The 24,987-nt window shown below is 38.9% G+C and overlaps 1 long non-coding RNA gene across 1 annotated transcript; it reads right to left on the minus strand.

Moving 5' to 3' along the window:
• Window positions 1-1,350: 1,350 nt before the first annotated feature.
• On the minus strand, window positions 1,351-24,987 carry LOC123594660. The gene is made up of 3 exons (XR_006710824.1): window positions 24,935-24,987; window positions 12,878-12,882; window positions 1,351-1,418 (listed from the first exon to the last, which is right to left on the minus strand). It is a non-coding gene; the product is annotated as an uncharacterized LOC123594660 (long non-coding RNA).

Consider the following 24,987-nt stretch of genomic DNA (forward strand, 5'->3'; position numbering starts at 1 on the left):
GATTTTGGCTGGGGGATGGGCGGGGGAGATGGCGCTGGCGAGCGCCTTTGTTCCCCACCAAGCTGAGCTCTGTTGTCCGGGGGCTCAGCAGCTCTCCCTCCCTTTGTCCTCCAGCCTTCCTGCTTTCCAAGCAGAGCCGTTAACTTATGACCTCCCAGACGCTAAGTCGCGCTTGCTGTCGGAACACAGTCCGTCAGGCCCCTCCGCTTTTGCAAGCCAGCCTCTGGGGCTCTGCTTGGCCGGTGAGCCGCCCCTCTACCCCGGTTCCCTCCCGCCAGTCCGTGGAGCGCGCACCGCCTCGCCGCCCTTCCTACCCTCTTCCGTGGGCCTCTCGTCTGCGCTTGGCTCCGGCGACTCCGTTCTGCTAATCCTCTGGCGGTTTTCTGGGTTATTTAGGCAGGTGTAGGTGGAATCTAAGTGATCAGCAGGACGCGTGGTGAGCGCAGCGTCCTCCTACGCCGCCATCTTCCCTCCCTCAGTCGAACAAATGTTGTTTAAATGTCTATACTGTCGAAAGCAATCTAAGCATTTAATACAACCCCTATCAAAATAACAATAACATTTTTCACAGAGCTGTAATAAACAATCCTAAAACTTGTATGGAGCCACTAAGGACTCTGAATAGCCAAAGCAATATTGAAAAAGGAAAACAAAGCTGGAGGCATCACAATTCCAGACTTCAACTTATATTTTAAGGCTGTAGTAATTGGGGGTACCTGGGTAGCTCAGTTGATTAAGCGTCCGACTTCCGCTCAAGTCATGATGTCACAGTTCGTGGGTTTGAACCCCGCATTGGTCTCTGTGCTGACAGCTTGGAGCCTGAAGCCTGCTTCGGGCTCTCTCTCTCTCTCTGTCTCTCTCTCAAAAATAAATAAACTTTTAAAATGTTTTTAAAAAGTTGTAGTAATCAAAACTGTGTGATACTGGTACAAATATAGGCACATAGATCAATGGAACAAAACAGAAAACCCAAAAGTGAACTCACAACTATATGGTCAGTTAATCTTGACAAAGCAGGAAAGACTATCCAATGGGAAAAGGACAGTCTCTTCAAAAAATACTATTGGAAAAACTGGACAGCAACATGCAAAATACTGAAACTGGACCACTTTCTTTCACCCATACATAAGAACAAATTCAAAATGGATTAAAGACCTAAATGTGAGACCTGAAACCATAAAAATCTTAGAGGAGAACATAGGCAGTAAATCTCTGATATCATCTGTAGCAAATTCTTTCAAGATATGTCTCCTCAGGCCTGGGAAACAAAAGCAAAATAAACTATTGGGACTTGATGAAAATAAAAACTTTTGCACAGTGAAGGAAACAATCAACAAACTAAAAGGCAGCCTAGGAAATGGGAGATTTTTGCACATGACATATCCAATAAAGGGTTAGTATCCAAAATGTATAAAGAACTGACACAACTTGACACACACAAACCAAATAATCCAGATAAAAAACGGACAGAAGTCATAAACAGATACTTTTCCAAAGAAGACATGCAGATGGCCAACAGAGACATGAAAAGTGGCTCAACATCACTAATCATCAGGGAAATGCCAATCAAAACTACAATGAGACATCACCTCACACCTGTCAGAATGGGCAAAATCAACACACAAGAAACAACAGTCATTGAGGAGAATGTAGAGAAAAAGAAACACTCGTGCACAGTTGGTGGGAATGCAAACTTGTGCAGCCGCTGTGGCAATTAGTATGGAGGTTCCTCAAAGTGTTAAAAATAGAACTACCTTATGATCCAGCAAGCACACTACTGGGTATTTACCCAAGGAATATAAGAACCCTAATTCAAAGGGATACATGCACCCCTATATTTATAGCAGCATTACTTACAGTTGCCAAGATATAGAAGTAGCCCCAGTTTTCACTGATTGATGAATGGATAAAGAAGATGTGATATATATATATATATATATATATATATATATATATATATATATATATTATGGGATAGGATCCAGCCATTAACAAGTATGAAATATTGCCATTTGCAAAGACATGGATGGAACTAGAGAGGATAAATGCCAAGTAAAATAAGTCAGTCAGAGAAAAACAAATACTATATGATTTTACTCATATGTGGAATTGAAGAAAAAAGCAAAGGGAAAAAAATAAGAGAGAGAGAGAGAGAGAGAGAGAGAAAGACAAAGCAAGAAACAGACTCTTAATTGTAGAGAACAATCTGATGGTTACCAGAGGGGAGAGGGTTGGGGAATGGGTTAAATACGTGATTAGGATTAAGGAGTGCACTTGTCAGGATGGGCACAGGGTGATGTATGGAACTATTGAATTACTATATTGTATACCTGAAACTAATATAATACTGTATGCTAAATAAGTGGAATTAAAATTAAAATTAAATAAAAATAATTTCTTCAAATGAACATAATTATTTTGATGAAGTAAAATAATTTTTTTAATTTATTATTTTTATATCGGGTATATTTACAGTGTTATGTTAGTTTTAGGTGTACAATATAGTGATTTAACAATTCTGTACATTACTCATTGCTCATCATAATAATAGAACTTTTTTTTTGGTAAGTGTACTCTTTTTTATTCATATTACTTAATCCATTTATTTATCCTAAAAAGTTTCACAATATGGTAAAAGTGACAAGCATGAAAAGTCATTGGCATATTCTAGGAAAGCATATAATTTTTAATACCTTCACCTTCCATAAGACTTCTATACTCATACAACAACCACCACCTAACATCACTTTCTTTTTCTTTTCTTTTTCCTTTTCTTTTCTTTTCTTTTCTTTTCTTTTCTTTTCTTTTCTTTTCTTTTCTTTATTTTTAACTTGTTTTATTTTTTAAAATTTACATCCAAACATAAGAGACTCTTAAAAACTGGGAACAAACTGAGGGTTGATGGAGGGTGGGAGGGAGGGGAGGGTGGGTGATGGGTATGGAGGAGGGCACCTGTTGGGATGAGCACTGGGTGTTGTATGGAAACCAATTTGACAATAAATTTCATATTAAAAAAATTTACATCCAAATTATTTAGCATATAGTGCAACAATGATTTCAGGAGTAGATTACTTAATGCCTTTTACCCATTTAGCCCATCGCCCCTCCCACAACCCCTCCAGTAATCCTCAGTTTGTTCTCAATATTTATGAGTTTCTTCTGTTTTGTCCCCCTCCCTGTTTTTACATTATTTTTGTTTCCCTTCCCTTATGTTCATCTGTTTTGTCTCTTAAAGTCCTCATATGAGTGAAGTCATATGATTTTTGTCTTTCTCTAGTTTCACTTAGCATAATACCCTCCAGTTCCATCCATGTAGTTGCAAATGGCAAGATTTCATTCTTTTTGATTGCCGAGTAATACTCTATTGTGTGTGTGTGTGTGTGTGTGTGTGTGTGTGTGTGTGTGTATATATATATATATATATATATATATATATATATGTATCACATCTTCTTTATCCATTCATCCATCGATGGACATTTGGACTCTTTCCATATTTGGCTATTGTTGATAGTGCTGCTATAAACATGGGGGTGCATGTGTCTCTTTGAAACAGCACACCTGTATCCCGTGGATAAATGCCTAGTAGTGCAATTGCTGGGTTGTAGAGTAGTTCTATTTTTAGTTTTTTGAGGAAACTTTATATACTGTTTTCCAGAGTGTCTGCACCAGCTTGCATTCCCAGGTAAGTGTACTCTTGATCCTCTTTATTTCACCCATACCCCCACCACTCTGGCAGCCATCAGTTTGTTCTCTATAGTTAAGAGTCTTTCTTTTGTTTGTCTCTCTCTAAAAAACATGAACTTTTGACTTATTGTTTTAGTTAGAATGTCTAACAGAAAATATAACTCTAAAATACCTATAATTAAAGATATTAAAGATATAATTATAATAAATTAAATAATTAAAGATATAATTAAAGATAAATTGTATTATATAATATGTTATGAGGTAGGATGGCTCCAGTGTTTGTTAGTTTAACTGCTCAACAATGTCATCAAGGACCCGAGAATCTTGTTATCTTTCTGTTCTGCCACCCTCAGTTTCCTGAGGCTAGTCCCCTCATAGTTGCAATGTGGCTTCTCAAGTTCTGTGTATCACATTCAGTCATGCAACATCAAAAGGAAGAATCTGGACTGTCCTTTTTATGTGCCTCTCAGAGTAAGGACACATCAAGAACCTTTCTTGGAAGATACTCGGTAGACCTTTTCCCATATCACATGACCATAAGGTAGCATAAATCCCTCAGATCAGGATTGGTAAACTACCACTAGTGGGCCAAATCCAGTCTGTTGCCTGCTTTTGTACAGGATGTGAGCTAACAGTAGTTTTAAATTTTTCAAGAGATGAAAAAAATCAAAGGAAGAATAAAGTTTTGTGACATATGAAAATCACATGAAATTCAAATTTCAGTCTCCAATGAATGTCCAGTTTCAACTTGGAGATGTTGAGAGCTAGAAAGATGTCACTCTTAACCCTTATCAGAAAAAGCTGGAGGCACCTGGGTGGCTCATTTGGGTTAAGCGTCAAGTCTTGATTTTGGCTTAGGTCATGATCTCATGGTTCTTGAGGTCAGGTCTGCTTCAGGCTCTGTGCTGAGCATGAAGGCTGCTCAGGATTCTCTCTTTCCCTCTCTCTCCCTCTGCCCCTCCCCTGCTCCTCTCTCTCTCTCTCTCTCTCTCTCTCAAAATAAATAAATAAAATATTAAAAAATGAAAAAAGCTGGCAAGAAGTAAGAACATTAAACTAGAAGTTTTGATGAATTGCTGGGGGCAATTGCTGGAGTGTGAGCCAGCATGAGAGTATGGATCTCGTGGGAGTGACAGGGGCATTATTGCTGCATTTTCATCCAGGATTTCCCCCACCACAGGTTCTATATATAGAATGAGAAGAATCCAAAGAAAGTGCACACACACTCTCTCTCTCCCTCTGGTGCTGGCTGGAGGAAGGGAACATCAACCATTTCAAAATCCAAAATCCATTCAGACTCTTTCCCCTATCTCCATTATGGAACAAACAGCTTAATGTGCAATGGGAAGGGATTCTATGGAAAGCCCTGACAGGGAAATCACAAATGAGATGTTTAAGAGTTTGGAATAAATCTGTGCCCCTCTCATCAAACACTGATCTCCTTTTTAGTAGCACATCATGGTTTGCTCTGGTGGAGACTGAATACCTGATCTTAGGCATACAACATCCTTAGGCATACAACCTAAGCTGCTTGTCATTATTTTTTTTCTGATCTAACAAGCAATAAAATTGGTGTTCCCATAAATATTCCATAATGAAAGGGAAATAGAGATCTAAGGAAGAAACATGTACACAGAACTCTCAAAATGGTCCCAGATTTTGGGACTGTTTGTATACTGCTAGAATACTCACCAATGCACCCAACTACAGAGGAGGCTCTCAATAAGCAGGTGAACAAGATGCACCATCCTATGAACATCAGTCAACCTCCCTTCTCAGCCAACCCAGCACTTGCTAAATGTACTCATGAACAAAAGTCCAACTCCCCCCTCCTAAGTCTGAATTGGTCTTTGCTGAGTGACCATGTTGTTAACCCAGATTGCTTGTCATAAGCTTTCAATGAGGGATTATGGCTCAAGAGGACAAACCAGCTACAGTGGCATGTTGATTATGCTAGACCCCTTCCCTCATGGAGCAGGCAGTGATTTGTTGTCTCTGTAATGTCTAATTATTCTGGAAACATATCTACCTCCCTTGCTCACTGTGCTTCTGCAAATTTCACTATCCATGGGTTTATTGAATACCGTATCCATTATGACAGGTACATAGAAAGATGTCACTGACCAAGAAACTTACCTTACAGAAGAAAAAGTCAGGCAAGGAACTGACGTGCACTGGTGTTACCACATTTCCCATCAACCAAAACCAACTAGCTTTATAGAATGGGAAGGATAGTTGTGCCTCAGTTGGTAGGCAGCATCTTGTTAAGACAGGATGCCATTCTATAGTAACTGATAAATATATGGTGCTTTTATTTCATAGCTAGATCACAGGGACCAAGGAACCAGGGGATGTAAATAGGAGTGATCCTTCTTACTATTATACTTAATGCATCACTTGTAAAAATGTTGCTTCCTGTTTCTGCGATTCTGAACTCTATCAGTTTAGAGGTTTTAATACTGAAGAAAGGAATGCTTCCCCTGAAGTATATTTGACAACAGCCACGTTGTCATTTCAAGCTTCTCATGCTGCTGGGAAGACAAGCCAGAAAAAGGAAGGGACTTACCGATTAGGTTGGAATGACTGACTCTATCAAGGTGAAACAGGATTGCTACTACCCAATGGGGTATGGTTGAGTATGGTTACTCCCCTGCCAGCAAATCTTCTGGGGCACTTTCTGCTACTACTGTGTCCAGAAGTAAAAGCTAGTGGAAGACTAAAACAACTCCATGTAGATAGGCTCACCAATAGCTCAAAATTTAGAATGGGTAATGGGGAAGGGAAATCATAAATACCAACCACAGCCTCCTGGCCAGTTGTAAAAATGAATATTTACATTTTCACTTAAATATTATACTTCATGTTTTACACATACATACGTCTATATTTACATATATGTAAATATTTTTTAAACTCTCCTCCATTGCTCTATGTAGAAGTGATGGATGTGATAGTGAATGCTATTATTTAGTCCATGGATTGCAGAATATACGGATCAGCATGGAAGTGGGGAAAGAAAGTTATCATGCAGAGATCCTAGACTTGGATCTGGGTGTAGTAACTGATGAGACTTCAGTTGACTCTAGGGGAAAGGGCTGAGTGTGCTTTCAATTGTACACGGAACAGTTGCATTATATAAGGGGGCATTTTTTGAAATTGCAGGTATAGGAAGGTGGTTATTGGGCAGATGAGGATGGGCCTTTGGTGGGCAGCTATCGTTTCTTGTCTGTATAGTATACTTCCTTTAGTAATAACTCCTCCTTTTTCATGTGAAAAACTATCCCATCCCAAAAATTACATCACTCTTTTTTAATGTTTATTTATTTTTGAGAGAGAAAGAGAGAGAGAGCAAGTTGGGGAGGGGCAGAGAGTGAGGGAGACAGAGAATCTGAAGCAGGCTCCACACTGTCAGCACAAAGCTGGATATGGGGCTTGAAACCACCAACCGTAGTTCAACACAGGACTGTGGTTCAACACAGAACCATTGAAGCACTGTGGTTCAGCACAAAGTTGGATATGGGGGCAAGAACCCACCAACTCTTTTTTTTTTTTTTTTTTTTTTTTGGTTTCAGAAAATTTTTTATTTATTTTATTTTATTTTTTTTATAATATATGAAATTTATTGTCAAATTGGTTTCCATAAAACACCCAGTGCTCATCCCAAAAGGTGCCCTCCTCAATACCCATCACCCACCCTCTCCTCCCTCCCACCCCCCATCAACCCTCAGTTTGTTCTCAGTTTTTAACAGTCTCTTATGCTTTGGCTCTCTCCCACTCTAACCTTTTTTTTTTTTCTTTTTTTTTTTTTTCTTTTTTCCTCCCCCTCCCCCATGGGTTCCTGTTAAGTTTCTCAGGATCCACATAAGAGTGAAACCATATGGTATCTGTCTTTCTCTGTATGGCTTATTTCACTTAGCATCACACTCTCCAGTTCCATCCACGTTGCTACAAAAGGCCATATTTCATTTTTTCTCATTGCCACGTAGTATTCCATTGTGTATATAAACCACAATTTCTTTATCCATTCATCAGTTGATGCACATTTAGGCTCTTTCCATAATTTGGCTATTGTTGAGAGTGCTGCTATGAACATTGGGGTACAAGTGCCCCTATGCATCAGTACTCCTGTATCCCTTGGATAAATTCCTAGCAGTGCTATTGCTGGGTCATAGGGTAGTTCTATTTTTAATTTTCTGAGGAACCTCCACACTGCTTTCCAGAGCGGCTGCACCAATTTGCATTCCCACCAACAGTGCAAGAGGAAGAACCCACCAACTCTTGATGAAACTACCCATTAAATCCTCTTATTTACCATGCTGAAGGACTGAGCATGTGATCTAGTTTAGGCCAATAAAACTCTCTCAAGAACTTGAATCTTGGGTGTAATCACACAAAAATAGGAAAATTATTATAGGAGCAAACCTCTCTCAACAGTGACATCCTGTTCATTAGAACAGATTACCGAGATCCTACAAGTTGTCCTGGTTCTTGTCTTTTCTCAGGTTCAGTTGTTAAGCTTTTCTTTGATTCTGTGAGTTATCTCATTCTTCTTTCAGTAAATTCCCTTTTTTTATTTTGTTAAAATAAATCGGGTTTGGTGGCTTGTAATCAAGGGATCTTAACTAATACCCCATTATATATTGCTGAATGAAAAACATAAGTCATAAAGCAGTATGAAGGAGAGTAAATCAAGATGGAGGACTAAGCACATGATCCAGCATCTTCCTCCTACTCTAACTATTTGGAAATTATAGAAATTATATATATATATATATATATATATATATATATATATATATTAATTTTTTTAACGTTTATTTATTTTTGGGACAGAGAGACAGCATGAACAGGGGAGGGGCAGAGAGAGAGGGAGACACAGAATCTGAAACGGGCTCCAGGCTCTGAGCTGTCAGCACAGAGCCCTACGCGGGGCTCGAACTCACGGACTGTAAGATCATCACCTGAGCCTAAGTCGGACGCTTAACCGACTGAGCCACCCAGGCGCCCCGATATATATATATATATATATATATATATATATATATATATATATTTAAGTTTATTTATTTGTTTTGAGGGAGACACAGAGAGAATCCCAAGCAGGCTCCTTGCTGTCAACACAGAGCCTGATGCAGGGCTCAGTCTCATGAACTGTGAGATCATGACCTGAGATGAAATCAAGAGTTGGACACTGAACTGGCTGAGCCACCAGGAGCCCCAGAAACTACATATTTCTAAAATAAATAGATGTGGTGCTTGAAAACTGAAATAGATACTCCCAGAAGATCTAGAATTATGAGGAATCTGTGAAAGAGAGAAGACAAATGTGATTGGAAAGGTGAAGGAAACCAAATACTTGAATCACACAATCAGGCAACAAATGCTACAAAAGGTGGAAGCATCTTGGGGCACCTGGATGGCTCAATCCGTTAAGCATCCGACTCTCTGTTTGGGCTCAGGTCATGATCTCATGGTTTCATGAGTTCAGGCCCTGCATCAGGCTCTATTCTGATGGTGCCGAGCCTGCTGGGGATTCTCCCTGTCCCTTTCTCTCTGTCCCTCCACTGCTCACGTTGTCTCTGTCTCTCTCAAAATAAATAAATAAACTTTAGCAAATTTTTAAAAATTAATAAAGCAAAAGGTGGAGGCATCTTGAAGAAGGGGGTGTTCCAAATTTAGATATAATAGAAACATAGCAAAAGAGAGTCAAGGGTGAAGGATGAAACAAGGGCAGCTGTGTGAGCTGAAGCCCTTGGGATGCAGAGATAAGGTAGTACCCAGGCAACTTATGTCCCCTGGAAGGCAAGAAATTTTCCTACCCCCAGAGGACTACCTAGGGGTGCACTCTGTCCATCAGCATGTGGACCATATCCATCCCACCCAACACTGAGTGCGGGCTTTGGTCAACACAATGTAGAACTCATGCAAGGAAGGTGCAGAGAAAATTTTAAAACAGCATATAGTATGATTCTATCTATTTGAACCTTGTGAAAGAGAAAATAAACCTCACTAAACTTACTTATGGAGAGTATACGTACATTTTATATGTATAACAAAAGGTCTGGGAGAATATACAACAACCTGCTAACAATGGTTACTCCTTAGAGGTGATCAGAAAACTACTGCCTTTTTCCTTTATGGGGTTCCTTATTGTTCAGATTTTTAAAGAAGAATAAGCATTGTTTTTAAAGGTTTCTTTCATTTTTTCCCATACAATTATTTTGTTGAGACATATTCACATATCAAAAAATTCATCCTTTTAAAGTGTACAATTTAATGATTTTTTGGTGTATTTACAAGGTTGTGCAACCATCACCAATAACTAATTCAGGGTATTAAATGTTCTAGAATATTTTCTTCATCCCATAAGGAAACCCCATACCACTTAGCATTCACTACCCACTTCTCCTTCCTCTAGACCCTGGCAATCACTTCTTGTCTCTATAGACTTGCCTTTTCTGTACATTATATATAAATGAAATCATACAACATGTGGCCTTTTATGTTGGCTTCTGTTCCTTAGCATGTTTTTAAGATTTATCCATGTTATATCATATACCAATACTTCATTCTTTTTTATGGTTAAATCATGTTAAATTCCATAGGTATATCACATTTTGTTTATCTGTTTGTCAATTGGTGGACATTTGTTTTTTTTCCACTTTGGGGCTATTATGAATAATGCTGCTATGAACATTTGTGTATAAGTGTTAATGTGGGCATATGTTTTCAGTTCTTTTGACTATATGCCCAGGAGTGGAATTTCTGGGTCATATGGTAACTCTGTGCTGTACCATTTAAGACGTTGCTGAACTGTTTTTTAAAGCAGTTGCACCATTTCCATTCCCACCAGCAATGTATGAGGGTTCTGATTTCTCCACATCCTTGCTAACAGTTGTTATCATCCAACATATTCATATTTGTAATTAAAATAGTCTAAGGGCACCTGGGTGGCTTAGTAGGTTGAGCGTCCGACTTTGGCTCAGGTCAGATCATGATCAACGGCTCATGAGTTCGAGACCTGCATCAGGCTCTGTGCTGACAGTTCAGAGCCTGGAGCCTGCTTCAGATTCTATGTCTCCCTGTCTCTCTCTGCCCTTCCCCGCTTGTGCTCTGTCTCTGTCTTTCTCTCTCAAAAATAAATAAACATTTAAAAATTTTAAAGAAAAATAAAATAAGATAGTCTATAGTCAACACTTCTTAGGAATACTTTGGGAATCACCCTGGATACATGTGATTAGACTGGGAGTGGGCATCTGATCCAAACAGAACCAATAATCCTTTTCCCTGCAGCCCTTGGAATTGAGTCTAAGAGATTCCCATCTCAGTCTGAAAGCTCTCTTAAACAATGGAGGAGATGGAAACTCTAGAGCTGTTGGTAATCATTTCCCAACAGGTAGACTAGGAAGCAGTGAGAATCAATTGGCAACAAGAGAGAGAAGAATGAAACAAATATATATTGAGAAGCAGAGATTAGCGATGGAAAGAGGTTACTTCCTGGGTGTTTAAGACTTTGTTTTCTGAGGTCTGGTTTCATTTTTCCTTTGGATTTCTCAAGCCACTCTTACATCTTTATAAAGTATCCTCTTTCTTGTATAAGCTAATCCTAGTTTGTTTCTGTTACTTCAACTACAAGAACATTAACCAATACAGAAATAAAACATGAAAAATGACAAAAAGCGGTTTTATAAAACAAAAACAACAGCATCTTTACATAACCAAAGACAGGAAAATAAGTCATTGTCTTTCTTTTTCTCTCTCTCTGGATCCACTCCATTCTCCTGCTTCTTTCTGCAAATCAGATTCTTCCTCTCCCTCAGAGCCTCACTGCTCCACCATAATTTGAACTTGCAGGTTTGCAATAATGGCGATTCCCACCTTGACTCTAAATGACCCTTTGCTTCAAATGCCCAGAGCTCTCTCCCGGACCAGTCTCTCAGGGTCCCATTTCCAGTTCTCTGAATAACCTGATATGTTCAGTTTTGGGGCATGGTCCATAGAGCCAGGTGTTTGGGGACATTTTCCATGGTCTGTGCACAGAAAATTTTTTCTACAAAGCAGGATTGGGCATGGGGGAAATAAATGTGTATGCCTTCTGAGTCCCTGACTATCTGGGAATGTCTTTTTTTCTACCCTCATACATGAGCGATAACTTGGTGGGATATAGAGTTCTTGGATCACAACTTTGGCTTCCCCTAAACTCTATAGATAATGCTCAGTTCTCACATTTTATGATGTGGAAAAGAAATCTGATGGTGGCCTAATTTTTTTCCATTTGTGGTTAACCTACTCTTTTCCTTCTGGATTCTTATAGGATTTCATTCCTTACTCATGAAATTCTTTCATGTGGTTTTTCTTTTGACTCATTATCATCATCTTTTTTTTTTTTAATTTTTAGATTATAAAAGAATTTCTTTAGCTTTTATTCTAAGTAACTGACTTTTTGCTGCAATATCCAATGTACTGTTCACTATCACCATTATGTTTTCAAATTCAGCAATTATGTTTTTCATCTGAAATTAAGCTTCAATTGTTCCCTCTGTAGAAATGGAATGTCCTCTCAAAGCTCATTGAGAATACTAATTTACAATTTTCTAAAGTTATCACCTATTCATCCCATCAAGTCTATTTCAAAGGTAAACATTTCCTTGGAATGGTCTTCTCTCTAAAATTTTTTGAATTTTTTTCACAAATTCATTACTGGTCTCTGACTGGTAATTCTGAAGAGGGAGCCTATGTTTGTCTCTTCCTGACATTTGAGATAGATTCCCTCTGAGATGATACCCTAGACAAAGAAGAAAATTGAAAGCTTGTATTTTCTGTAGTTTTATTTTATTGTATTGGGGGAATTCAATTAAGACATGAAGAGTATGGAATGAACTACCAAAATGTAGTCATATATCAAGGAGGTTAAGTATTTTGTCAAATGACTAGTTTTTTCCCTCAGCTATTCTATGTGCCAGCAACATGGTGGGTGGTACCCAATGTCTCTCTTGATTTGAATTTTTCCCTAGAGTGATCTTTTATTCCACTCTCGCCTCAGGCTCCTGCTGTCTGAGATTTAGAGCTCTTGTATTGGGTCCTAAGTGCAGTTTCCCATGGAAAATAGGGAGCCCACAGTGCAAGGAAGTTCCTGATGTGCCGATGATAATTGTGACAGCCTGCAGCTAATTGGGGCATATCACACCTTCTCTAACTGGTTCACCTACCTATTTTAGAATCTTCCTATGGTAATGCTGCCCACTTTCCTCACCATCTGAAGCAAATGAAGGCTGGAGTCAGACTTGAGCCAGTTGGTCCACATGTGGGATGCTGAAACAGTTACCCCAGTTGTTTGGTTTTCTCCCTTGTATCTATCTTGTAGCCTGCCTCTGTTTCCAGTCTCAGCTGCTAACTTTGGACATTTCCAAAGCTCTTCTGAGAGAACAGTCCTCCTTCTTCTTACATGAACCTCTACTTTGTTTTGAGTTGAATTTAGGTTACTCACTGCTTTTATCTGACAGTCTTGTAGATGCTTTTAAAAGTTTCTAATCTGTTCGTTGTTCACCTATAAAGAGCTTTTCCTATCTTTATAGTTCTTAGGTTGTTTCAATGGGATTATGAAAAGAAGGGACTTAAACACATGTGCTGAAATCATTACCTTTTATGCATTCTGAAGTGCTTGGAGATGAGTGTATTGATGTCTCTAGCACTTTGAAATGCATCAAAAAGTAATATGAGGGATACCTGGGTGACTCAGTCAGTTAATCATCCGACTTCAGCTCAGGTCATGATCTCATGGTTCATGAGTTCGAGCCCCGCATCAGGCTCTGTGCTGATAGCTCAGAACCTGGAGCTTGCTTCAGATTATGTGTCTCCCTCTCTCTCTGCCCTGATCCCACTCATGCTCTGTCTCTCTCTCAAAAATAAATAAATGTTAAAAAAATTTTAAAAAAGTAATATGAGTTGCTATAGATAGTGACAAAACAAATTTAGCTAAATATTAATTATAGAATCTAGATGGTGAATATATGGGTGTTCAATGTATCATTCTTATAATTTTTCTGTATGCTTGAAAAAAACACAATAAATGTTGAAAATTTATTATTTTCAAACTAGAAGTTGATTCCTTTTTAAATGTTTATTTATTTATTTTTGAGAGAAAGAGAGCACAAGCAGGGGAGGGGCAGAGAGAGAGGAAGACACAGAATCCGAGGCAGGCTCTAGGCTCAAAGCTGTCAGCCCAGAGCCCTACACGGGGATTGAACTCACAAACTGTGAGATCATGACCTGAGCAGAATTCAGACGATTAACTGAGCCACCCAGGCATCCCTAGAAGTTGATTCTTAAACTTAACTTTGCCTCATTGTTTGGAGATCATTTTCAAGTAATTTTCACAAGGTACTGGTGATATATATTTTCTGAGCCTATGATTAATGTTTTGCCTTTTCAAGGACTTTTCTTCTTGTGTTATCCACTATTCTGCAGAACAGTATTTTTCTTTCAAGTAGATTATTGACATATTCTAGCTTTTCTAACCTCAAAATCCTCCTTTGAGTCTTTATCCGGATAATTTTCCACATTAGGGCTTTCCCACTGTGTTTTGTTCACAGATATATTCCCAGAGCCTAGAACAATACCCAGACTATATTAATCATTCAGTAACTTTTCGCAGAGTGAATGAATGAAAATCCCTGTTGTCCTTCACAGCCACCCCTCCAAAAATGGTTGTCTATGCTCTTCTTTATGGTTACCACCTCTTGATTTCCCTTTATTCGTCAGTTCATTCAAATTTGGCTTCCAACCTCATAATCCAACTTAAACTGCTTTTGTCAATATGACAAGTGGGTTCCATGTTGCCAAATCCAGTGGCTACCTTGCTGACTTCTAATTTCTGTTTCCATCATGATTTGGCACCATTTACTACTCCTTTCTTTTTGAAATGTTTTCCTTTCTCAACTTCTGTGACACCAGAGTCACAGAAGACTTGCAGGCTTGCTGCCTACATCACTAGCCTCTTCTTATAATTCTTTTATGACTTTTCTGCCTCTACATATTGGAGCTTCTCAGGACTTGGTCCTGGCCCTCTTCTCTTTCTATATGTTCTCCTTAAGTGACTTTCTTTAGTACCAAGGTTTTAATCTGAAGATTCCCAATTTAAATTCTCTAGCCTAGGCCACTCTTCCAGGCTCTAGATGTCTACATGACATCTCTGCTAGTTTTTTGGAAAAGACATTTCAAATTTAACATGTTCAAAATGAAAATGCTGCTTTCCTTTCCCCTCCCCTTGAAAGCCATCCCTGCCCCAGTCTCCTCCATCTCTGAAAATGCCAGATATTAAATGATTTCTGTTTGATTCCTTTCTTTTCCTTATCCCCCATTCCTAATCCAATAGCAAGTCCATTTAATTCTATTTCTAACATATATTTCAGATTTGTTGGTGTCTATCTGATTCTACTGCCATCACCTGTCTGGGAACAATGCAACAGTTTCCTAATAAATGTACATGCTCTATCCTTGCCTCTATATAAGCCAGGCTCTACAGAGCCAGAATGAACATTTAAACTAGTTTCTGGACTTCCAGTTCTCCCAGATGGAATAGCTTATTCTTTCCAGGTCTTCGCTCTTACAACTAATAAATGCTAGATGTATGCAACAAACAAGCATATGAAGACTCTCAATGGTGGAAAGGAGATAAACTGCCTAGGGACCTTGGGACTTGAGGAACAACACAGCAGTGAGTCCCTTTGTTTCCTTAGTGCCTCCCCTATGTCCTGATTGGATAGAATACTGCATAAGCCTCCAAGTCTGAATTGCCAACAGGCCCAGACAAAAAAACTTCAAGAAAAGCCTGTTCCCCTAGCCAAAGGACCAGGAAAATAATGGCTTAACACCAGAAAACGTTTTGGCTTTTGTTATCAACCTATTCCCTTCAGGGGTCTGCCATAGCTTCAGTCATCAAAAAATAGGAAAGAAAAAGTTTTCTTTGCATTTCTATCAGGAAAGGAAATCTTTCCAAGAAGGCTCAGAACAGATTTCTCAGGTCCATGCCTACTCCTTAGTTGTGAAGGAGGCTGCCAAAGTGAACATTTAGCTCTCTCAGTTTATGTGATGAGAAGAAAGGGGCTGGGAATGATTTGGGATGGGAAACCAATAGTACTGGTCACACATTCTAAATTAGGTTCTCCCACATTATTCTAAATAATGGCACTCTATTCTTTATGGAAATGATTTCAGTTTTAAAGTATTTCTACATTTGTTTCTGTGCTAATTTATTCTAAGCACCATACAATACTTTTGGAGGGCTTCATGAGGGAAGGAAACATTTATATTTTTACCTTTTTGTCCCCAGCACCTAGCATATTACCTGGTACAGAATATCTTACCTGAACTCAAAATATCTTGTGGAATAAATGAATGAAGCTGAGCATGCCTTTCTATTTCCTTTACATATGAAAGGCAATTTGGCTAAGTATAAAATTTTGGAGTCACAGCCATTTCCATTCAAAACTGTAGACATAGATCTATTGTCTTCTGGCATTTAGTGTTACAAGGAAGATCAGCCTGATTTATAAACAAACATTTTTGTTTGTTAAGGAAACTTTTTATTTTGAACCAATTTAGATTCATAGGAAGTTAAAAAGGTAGTACAAAGAGGTTAAGTGTACCCTTCACTCAGTTTCCCCAAATGACATTAGTATAAAGTACGTAGATATGTGTAGCCACCATTGCAATCAACACACAGTACTATTCCATAACCACAATAATCCCCTGATGCTATGCCTTTATAGATACATCCATCTGTTTCTTACCCCTACCATCCTTAATCCTTTGCAGCCATTAATCTGTTCTCCATCTCTGTAATTCTGTAACTTGAAGAATATGATATAAAAAGAATCATACAGTGTGTGACTCCTAGGTATTGACTTTGTTTCATTATTCATGCATCAATATTTTGCATATATCAATTTAATTGTTGAGCATTATACCATTATATGGCTGTATCAGAATTTGTTCAGCCATTCACTCATGGAAAGATACTTGGATTGTTTCCAGTACTTTTGCCATTAGGAATAAAGTGCTTATGAACGTTTATGTACAGGTTTTTATGTGAACAAAAGTTTTCATTTTTCTGGGATAAATGTCCAAGAGTGCAATTCCTGAGTCACATAGTAATTGCATGTTTAGTTTTTTTTTTTTTTTAATTTTTTTTTTCAACGTTTATTTATTTTTGGGACAGAGAGAGACAGAGCATGAATGAGGGAGGGGCAGAGAGAGAGGGAGACACAGAATCCGAGGCAGGCTCTAGGCTCTGAGCCATCAGCCCAGAGCCCGACGCGGGGCTCGAACTCACGGACCGTGAGATCGTGACCTGGCTGAAGTCGGACGCTTAACCGACTGCGCCACCCAGGCGCCCCATGCGTGTTTAGTTTTATAATAAACTGTTAAACTATTTTTGAGAGTGGCTCTACCATTTTGAGAGTGGCTCTATCAGGATTGCATAAGAGATCCAGTTTTTCCACATCCTTGCCAGCATTTGGTTTGTCACTATTTTTTATTTTAGTTGTTTTAATAGGTAAGTAGTGGTACCCCTTTATGATTTTAATTTGCATTTGTCTAATGGTTGATGCTGTTCAATATATTTTCCTTTGCTTATGTGTCATCCATATATAATTTTTAGTAAAATGTCTCTTCATATCTTTTGCTTATTTTCTAATTGGATTATCTATTTTTTACTGCTGAGTTTTGAGATTTCTTTATGAATTTTAGATAGAAGCCCTTTATCAAATATGTGGTTTGAAAATATTTGTCCTAGTTTATAGTTTGTCTTTTTATCCTCTTAACAAGTTCTTTTGTAGAACAAAAGTTTTAAGTTTTGATAAAGTCCAATTTGTTGATATTTTTCTTTTATGGGTCATGTTTTTTTTTGTGTCAAGCCTAAGAACACTTCAACAACCCCTAGATTCTGAAGATTTTCTTCAATATTTTCTTCTAAAATGATTATAATTTTACATTTTATATTTAAATCTATGAACCATTTTAGTTAATTTTTGTATAAAGTTTGAGGTTTAGGTAGAAGTTCATCTATCTGCTTATGGATATCCTATTGCTTCAGCACTTTTTGTTGAAGAGGCTATCTTTCCTCCATTGAATTTATTTTTCATCTTTGTCAAAAATAACTTGACAGGACTTTTGTGGGTCTGTTTCTGGGTTTTCTATCTGTTCCATTGATCTATGTGTCTATCCTTCCACCAATAACACATAGTCTTGCTAATTGTAGCTATGTAATGTCTTGAAATCAGGTGGAGTGGGTCCTCCTATTTTATTATTTTTTCCAAGTTGTTTTAACTATTGTGGTTCCTTTGCCTTTACTTATATAAATTTTAGGGTAATATTGTTTATATGTACAAAAAAAATCTTGCTGGGATTTTGATAAGAATTTCACTAAATATGTACCCTAATTTTAGGAAAATCGACATCTTCATTAAATCTTTCACAGTATTCTTACCGTTTGTGTAGGTCTTTTTAAATTTTTGTATTTTATTAAAAATTTTTTTAACAATTATTTATTTTTGAGAGAGAGACGGGGAGGGGGAGGTGAACACACACACACACACACACACACACACACAGAATCTGAAGCAGGCTCCAGGCTCTGAGCTGTCAGCACAGAGCACGACACAGGGTTCGAACTCACAAACCGTGAGATCATGACCTGAGCCAAAGTCGGATGCTTAACCAACTGAGCCATTCAGGCACCCCTCCATTTATATAGGTCTTAAAATCTCGTTCAATGATGTTATATAGCTTTCAGAGTGTAATTCTTGCACTCTTTGTTAAAGTTTTTTGTATTTTATACTTTTTGATGCTTTCAAAACTGGAATTATTGTCTTAATTTATTTTTGAATTGTTTATTGCCAGTATATGGAAAAACAATTGATTTTTATATATGGATCTTGTATCCTGTGACCTTGGTGAACTTGCTTATTAGTTATAATGATATTATAGATTATTCAGTATTTTCTATATACAAGATCATATCATCTATGATACATGTGGTTTAACTTCTTCCTTTTCAATCTGGATGCTTTTTGTTTCTTTGGTTGCCTAATTACACTGGCTAGCACCTTCAGTACAATGTTGAACAGAAATGGCAAGAGTAGATATCCTTGTCTTTTTCTTTATCTTAGGGGTAAACACTCAGTCCTTCACCATTATGTATGTATTAGAGGTAGGGTTTTCATAATGACCTTTATCAGGTTCAAGAAGTTCCATTTTATTTCTAGTCTGCTGCATGTTTTTATTATGAAAGGGTGTTGTATTTTGTCAAATGAATTTATGTGTCTACTGTGATGACCATATGACTTTTGTTCTTTATTGCTTGATTTTTGTATATTAAACCAACCTTATCTTCCTGGGCTAAATCCTACTTGGTCATGGTGTATAATCCTTTTTATTTGCTGCTAAATTCAGTTTGCTAGTATTTTGTTGAGTATTTTTGCATCTATATTAAGGGATATCGGTCTATAGTTTTCTTTCCTAATGATGTCATTGGTTTTAGCATCAGGCCTCATATAAGAAATGTTACCTCCAGAAATGAACTATTGGGACCACATCAAGATAAAAAGTTTCTGCACGGTGATGAAAACAATCAACAAAACTAAAAGGCAACCAATGGAATGGGAGAAGATATTTGTAAATTACATATCTGATAAAGGGTTAGTATCCAAAATCTAAATGACATATAAATCTATGTCAATCTAAAAACTTATCAAATTCAACACCCAAAAAAACAAATAACCCAGTTAAGAAATGGGCAGAAGACATGGCTAGACATTTTCTGAGTAAGACATCCAGATGGCTAACAGACACATGAAAAGATGCTCACCACCACTCATTACCAGGGAAATACATATCAAAACCACAATGAGGTACCACCTCACACCTGTCAAGAATGGCCAAAATTAACAACTCAAGAAACAACAGATGTTGACAAGAATGAGGAGAAAGGGGAACCCTTTTGCACTGTTGGTGGGAATGTTGACTGGCATAGTCACTCCAGAAAACAGTATGGAGGTTCTGCCCCAAAATTAAAAACAGAACCACCTTGTAAACCAGTAATTGCACTAGTAGGCATTTATCTAAGGATTAAAAATGCTGATTTCAAGGGGCACATGCACCCCAATGTTTATAGCAGTGCTATCAACAATAGCCAAATTAGGCTGTTGTTGAAGATGGCGGCGTAGGAGGACGCTGGGCTCACCGCGCGTCCTGCTGATCACTTAGATTCCACCTACACCTGTCTAAATAACCCAGAAAACCGCCAGAGGATTAGCAGAATGGAGTCGCAGGAGCCAAGCACAGACGAGAGGCCCACGGAAGAGGGTAGGAAGGACGGCGAGGCGGTGCGAGCTCCACGGACTGGCGGGAGGGAGCCGGGGCGGAGGGGCGGCTTGCCGGCCAAGCAGAGCCCCCGAGTCTGGCTGGCAAAAGCAGAGGGGCCTGACGGACTGTGTTCCGACAGCAAGCGCGACTTAGCGTCTGGGAGGTCATAAGTTAACAGCTCTGCTCGGAAAGCGGGAAGGCTGGAGGACAAAGGGAGGGAGAGCTGCTGAGCCCCCGGACGACAGAGCTGAGTTTGGTGGGGAACAAAGGCGCTCGCCAGCGCCATCTCCCCCGCCCATCCCCCAGCCAAAATCCCAAAGGGAACCAGTTCCTGCCAGGGAAATTCCTCGCTCCGAGCAAACACCCAGCTCTGTGCTTCTGCGGAGGAGCCAAACCTCCGGCAGCGGATCAGACTCCCTCCCGCTGCCACAGGGCCCCTCCTGAAGTGGATCACCTAAGGAGAAGCGAGCTAAGCCTGCCCCTCCTGCCCCTGTGCACCTTGCCTACCCACCCCAGCTAATACGCCAGATCCCCAGCATCACAAGCCTGGCAGTGTGCAAGTAGCCCAGACGGGCCACGCCACCCCACAGTGAATCCCGCCCCTAGGAGAGGGGAAGAGAAGGCACACACCAGTCTGACTGTGGCCCCAGCTGTGGGCCGGGGGCAGACATCAGGTCTGACTGCGACTCCGCCCACCAATTCCAGTTATACACCACAGCACAGGGGAAGTGCCCTGCAGGTCCTCACCACGCCAGGGACACTCCAAAATGACCAAGCGGAAGAATTCCCCTCAGAAGAATCTCCAGGAAATAACAACAGCTAATGAGCTGATCAAAAAGGATTTAAATAATATAACAGAAAGTGAATTTAGAATAATAGTCATAAAATTAATCGCTGGGCTTGAAAACAGTATAGAGGACAGCAGAGAATCTCTTGCTACAGAGATCAAGGGACTAAGGAACAGTCACGAGGAGCTGAAAAACGCGTTAAATGAAATGCAAAACAAAATGGAAACCACCACAGTTCGGATTGAAGAGGCAGAGGAGAGAATAGGTGAACTAGAAGATAAAGTTATGGAAAAAGAGGAAGCTGAGAAAAAGAGAGATAAAAAAATCCAGGAGTATGAGGGGAAAATTAGAGAACTAAGTGATACACTAAAAAGAAATAATATACGCATAATTGGTATCCCAGAGGAGGAAGAGAGAAGGAAAGGTGCTGAAGGGGTACTTGAAGAAATAATAGCTGAGAACTTCCCTGAACTGGGGAAGGAAAAAGGCATTGAAATCCAAGAGGCACAGAGAACTCCCTTCAGACGTAACTTGAATCGATCTTCTGCACGACATATCATAGTGAAACTGGCAAAATACAAGGATAAAGAGAAAATTCTGAAAGCAGCAAGGGGTAAACGTGCCCTCACTATAAAGGGAGACCTATAAGACTCGTGACTGATCTCTCTTTTGAAACTTGGCAGGCCAGAAAGAATTGGCACGAGATTTTCAGTGTGCTAGACAGAAAAAATATGCAGCCGAGAATCCTTTATCCAGCAAGTCTGTCATTTAGAATAGAAGGAGAGATAAAGGTCTTCCCAAACAAACAAAAACTGAAGGAATTTGTCACCACTAAACCAGCCCCACAAGAGATCCTAAGGGGGACCCTGTGAGACAAAGTACCAGAGACAACACTACAAGCATAAAACATACAGACATCACAATGACTCTAAACACGTATCTTTCTATAATAACACTGAATGTAAATGGATTAAATGCGCCAACCAAAAGACATAGGGTATCAGAATGGATAAAAAAACAAGACCCATCTATTTGCTGTCTACAAGAGACTCATTTTAGACCTGAGGACACCTTTAGATTGAGAGTGAGGGGATGGAGAACTATTTATCATGCTACTGGAAGCCAAAAGAAAGCTGGAGTAGCCATACTTATATCAGACAAACTAGACTTCAAATTAAAGGCTGTAACAAGAGATGAAGAAGGACATTATATAATAGTTACAGGGTTTATTCATCAGGAAGAGCTAACAATTATAAATGTCTATGCGCCGAATACCGGAGCCCCCAAATATATAAAACAATTACTCATAAACATAAGCAACCTTATTGATAAGAATGTGGTCATTGCAGGGGACTTTAACACCCCACTTACAGAACTGGATAGATCATCTAGACACACGGTCAATAAAGAAACAAGGGCCCTGAATGAGACATTGGATCAGATGGACTTCACAGATATATTTAGAACTCTGCATCCCAAAGCAACAGAATATACTTTCTTCTCGAGTGCACCTGGAACATTCTCCAAGATAGATCATATACTGGCTCACAAAACAGCCCTTCATAAGTTTACCAGAATTGAAATTATACCATGCATACTTTCAGACCACAATGCTATGAAGCTTGAAATCAACCACAGAAAAAAGTCTGGAAAACCTCCAAAAGAATGGAGGTTAAAGAACACCCTACTAACGAATGAGTGGGTCAACCAGGCAATTAGAGAAGAAATTTAAAAATATATGGAAACAAACGAAAATGAAAATACAACAATCCAAACGCTTTGGGACGCAGCGAAGGCAGTCCTGAGAGGAAAATACATTGCAATCCAGGCCTATCTCAAGAAACAAGAAAAATCCCAAATACAAAATCTAACAGCACACCTAAAGGAAATAGAAGCAGAGCAGCAAAGACACCCCAAACCCAGCAGAAGAAGAGAAATCATAAACATCAGAGCAGAAATAAACAATATAGAGTCTAAAAAAACTGTAGAGCAGATCAACGAAACCAAGAGTTGGTTTTTTGAAAAAATAAACAAAATTGACAAACCTGTAGCCAGGCTTCTCAAAAAGAAAAGGGAGATGACCCAAATAGATAAAATCATGAATGAAAATGGAATTATTACAACCAATCCCTCAGAGATACAAACAATTATCAGGGAATACTATGAAAAATTATATGCCAACAAATTGGACAACCTGGAAGAAATGGACAAATTCCTGAACACCCACACTCTTCCTAAACTCAATCAGGAGGAAGTAGAAAGCTTGAACAGACCCATAACCAGCGAAGAAATTGAATCGGTTATCAAAAATCTCCCAACAAATAAGAGTCCAGGACCAGATGGCTTCCCAGGGGAGTTCTACCAGACGTTTAAAACAGAGATAATACCTATCCTTCTCAAGCTATTCCAAGAAATAGAGAGGGAAGGAAAACTTCCAGACTCATTCTATGAAGCCAGTATTACTTTGATTCCTAAACCAGACAGAGACCCAGTAAAAAAAGAGAACTACCGGCCAATATCCCTGATGAATATGGATGCAAAAATTCTCAATAAGATACTAGCAAATCGAATTCAACAGCATATAAAAAGAATTATTCACCATGATCAACTGGGATTCATTCCTGGGATGCAGGGCTGGTTCAACATTCGCAAATCAATCAACGTGATACATCACATTAACAAAAAAAAGAGAAGAACCATATGATCCTGTCAATCGATGCAGAAAAGGCCTTTGACAAAATCCAGCACCCTTTCTTAATAAAAACCCTTGAGAAAGTCGGGATAGAAAGAACATACTTAAAGATCATAAAAGCCATTTATGAAAAGCCCACAGCTAACATCATCCTCAACGGGGAAAAACTGAGAGCTTTTTCCCTGAGATCAGGAACACGACAGGGATGCCCACTCTCACCGCTGTTGTTTAATATAGTGCTGGAAGTTCTAGCATCAGCAATCAGACAACAAAAGGAAATCAAAGGCATCAAAATTGGCAAAGATGAAATCAAGCTTTCGCTTTTTGCAGATGACATGATATTATACATGGAAAATCCGATAGACTCCACCAAAAGTCTGCTAGAATTGATCCATGAATTCAGCAAAGTTGCAGGATACAAAATCAATGTACAGAAATCAGTTGCATTCTTATACACTAACAATGAAGCAACAGAAAGACAAATAAAGAAACTGATCCCATTCACAATTGCACCAAGAAGCATAAAATACCTAGGAATAAATCTAACCAAAGATGTAAAAGATCTGTATGCTGAAAACTATAGAAAGCTTATGAAGGTAATTGAAGAAGATTTAAAGAAATGGAAAGACATTCCGTGCTCATGGATTGGAAGAATAAATATTGTCAAAATGTCAATACTACCCAAAGCTATCTACACATTCAATGCAATCCCAGTCAAAATTGCACCAGCATTCTTCTCCAAACTAGAACAAGCAATCCTAAAATTCATATGGAACCACAAAAGGCTCCGAATAGCCAAAGGAATTTTGAAGAAGAAGACCAAAGCAGGAGGCATCACAATCCCAGACTTTAGCCTCTACCAGAAAGCTGTCATCATCAAGACAGCATGGTATTGGCACAAAAACAGACACATAGACCAATGGAATAGAATAGAAACCCCAGAACTAGACCCACAAACGTATGGCCAACTCATCTTTGACAAAGCAGGAAAGAACATCCAATGGAAAAAAGACAGCCTCTTTAACAAATGGTGCTGGGAGAACTGGACAGCAACATGCAGAAGGTTGAAACTAGACCACTTTCTGACACCATTCACAAAAATAAACTCAAAATGGATTAAGGACCTGAATGTGAGACAGGAAACCATCAAAACCTTAGAGGAGAAAGCAGGAAAAGACCTCTCTGACCTCAGCCGTAGCAATCTCTTACTCGACACATCCCCAAAGGCAAGGGAATTAAAAGCAAACGTGAATTACTGGGACCTTATGAAGATAAAAAGCTTCTGCACAGCAAAGGAAACAACCAACAAAACTAAAAGGCAACCAACGGAATGGGAAAAGATATTTGCAAATGACATATCGGACAAAGGGCTAGTATCCAAAATCTATAAAGAACTCACCAAACTCCACACCCGAAAAACAAATAACCCAGTGAAGAAATGGGCAGAAAACA

Source organism: Leopardus geoffroyi, chromosome X, assembly GCF_018350155.1.
Source record: "Leopardus geoffroyi isolate Oge1 chromosome X, O.geoffroyi_Oge1_pat1.0, whole genome shotgun sequence".
NCBI classification, from domain to species: Eukaryota; Metazoa; Chordata; class Mammalia; order Carnivora; family Felidae; genus Leopardus; species Leopardus geoffroyi.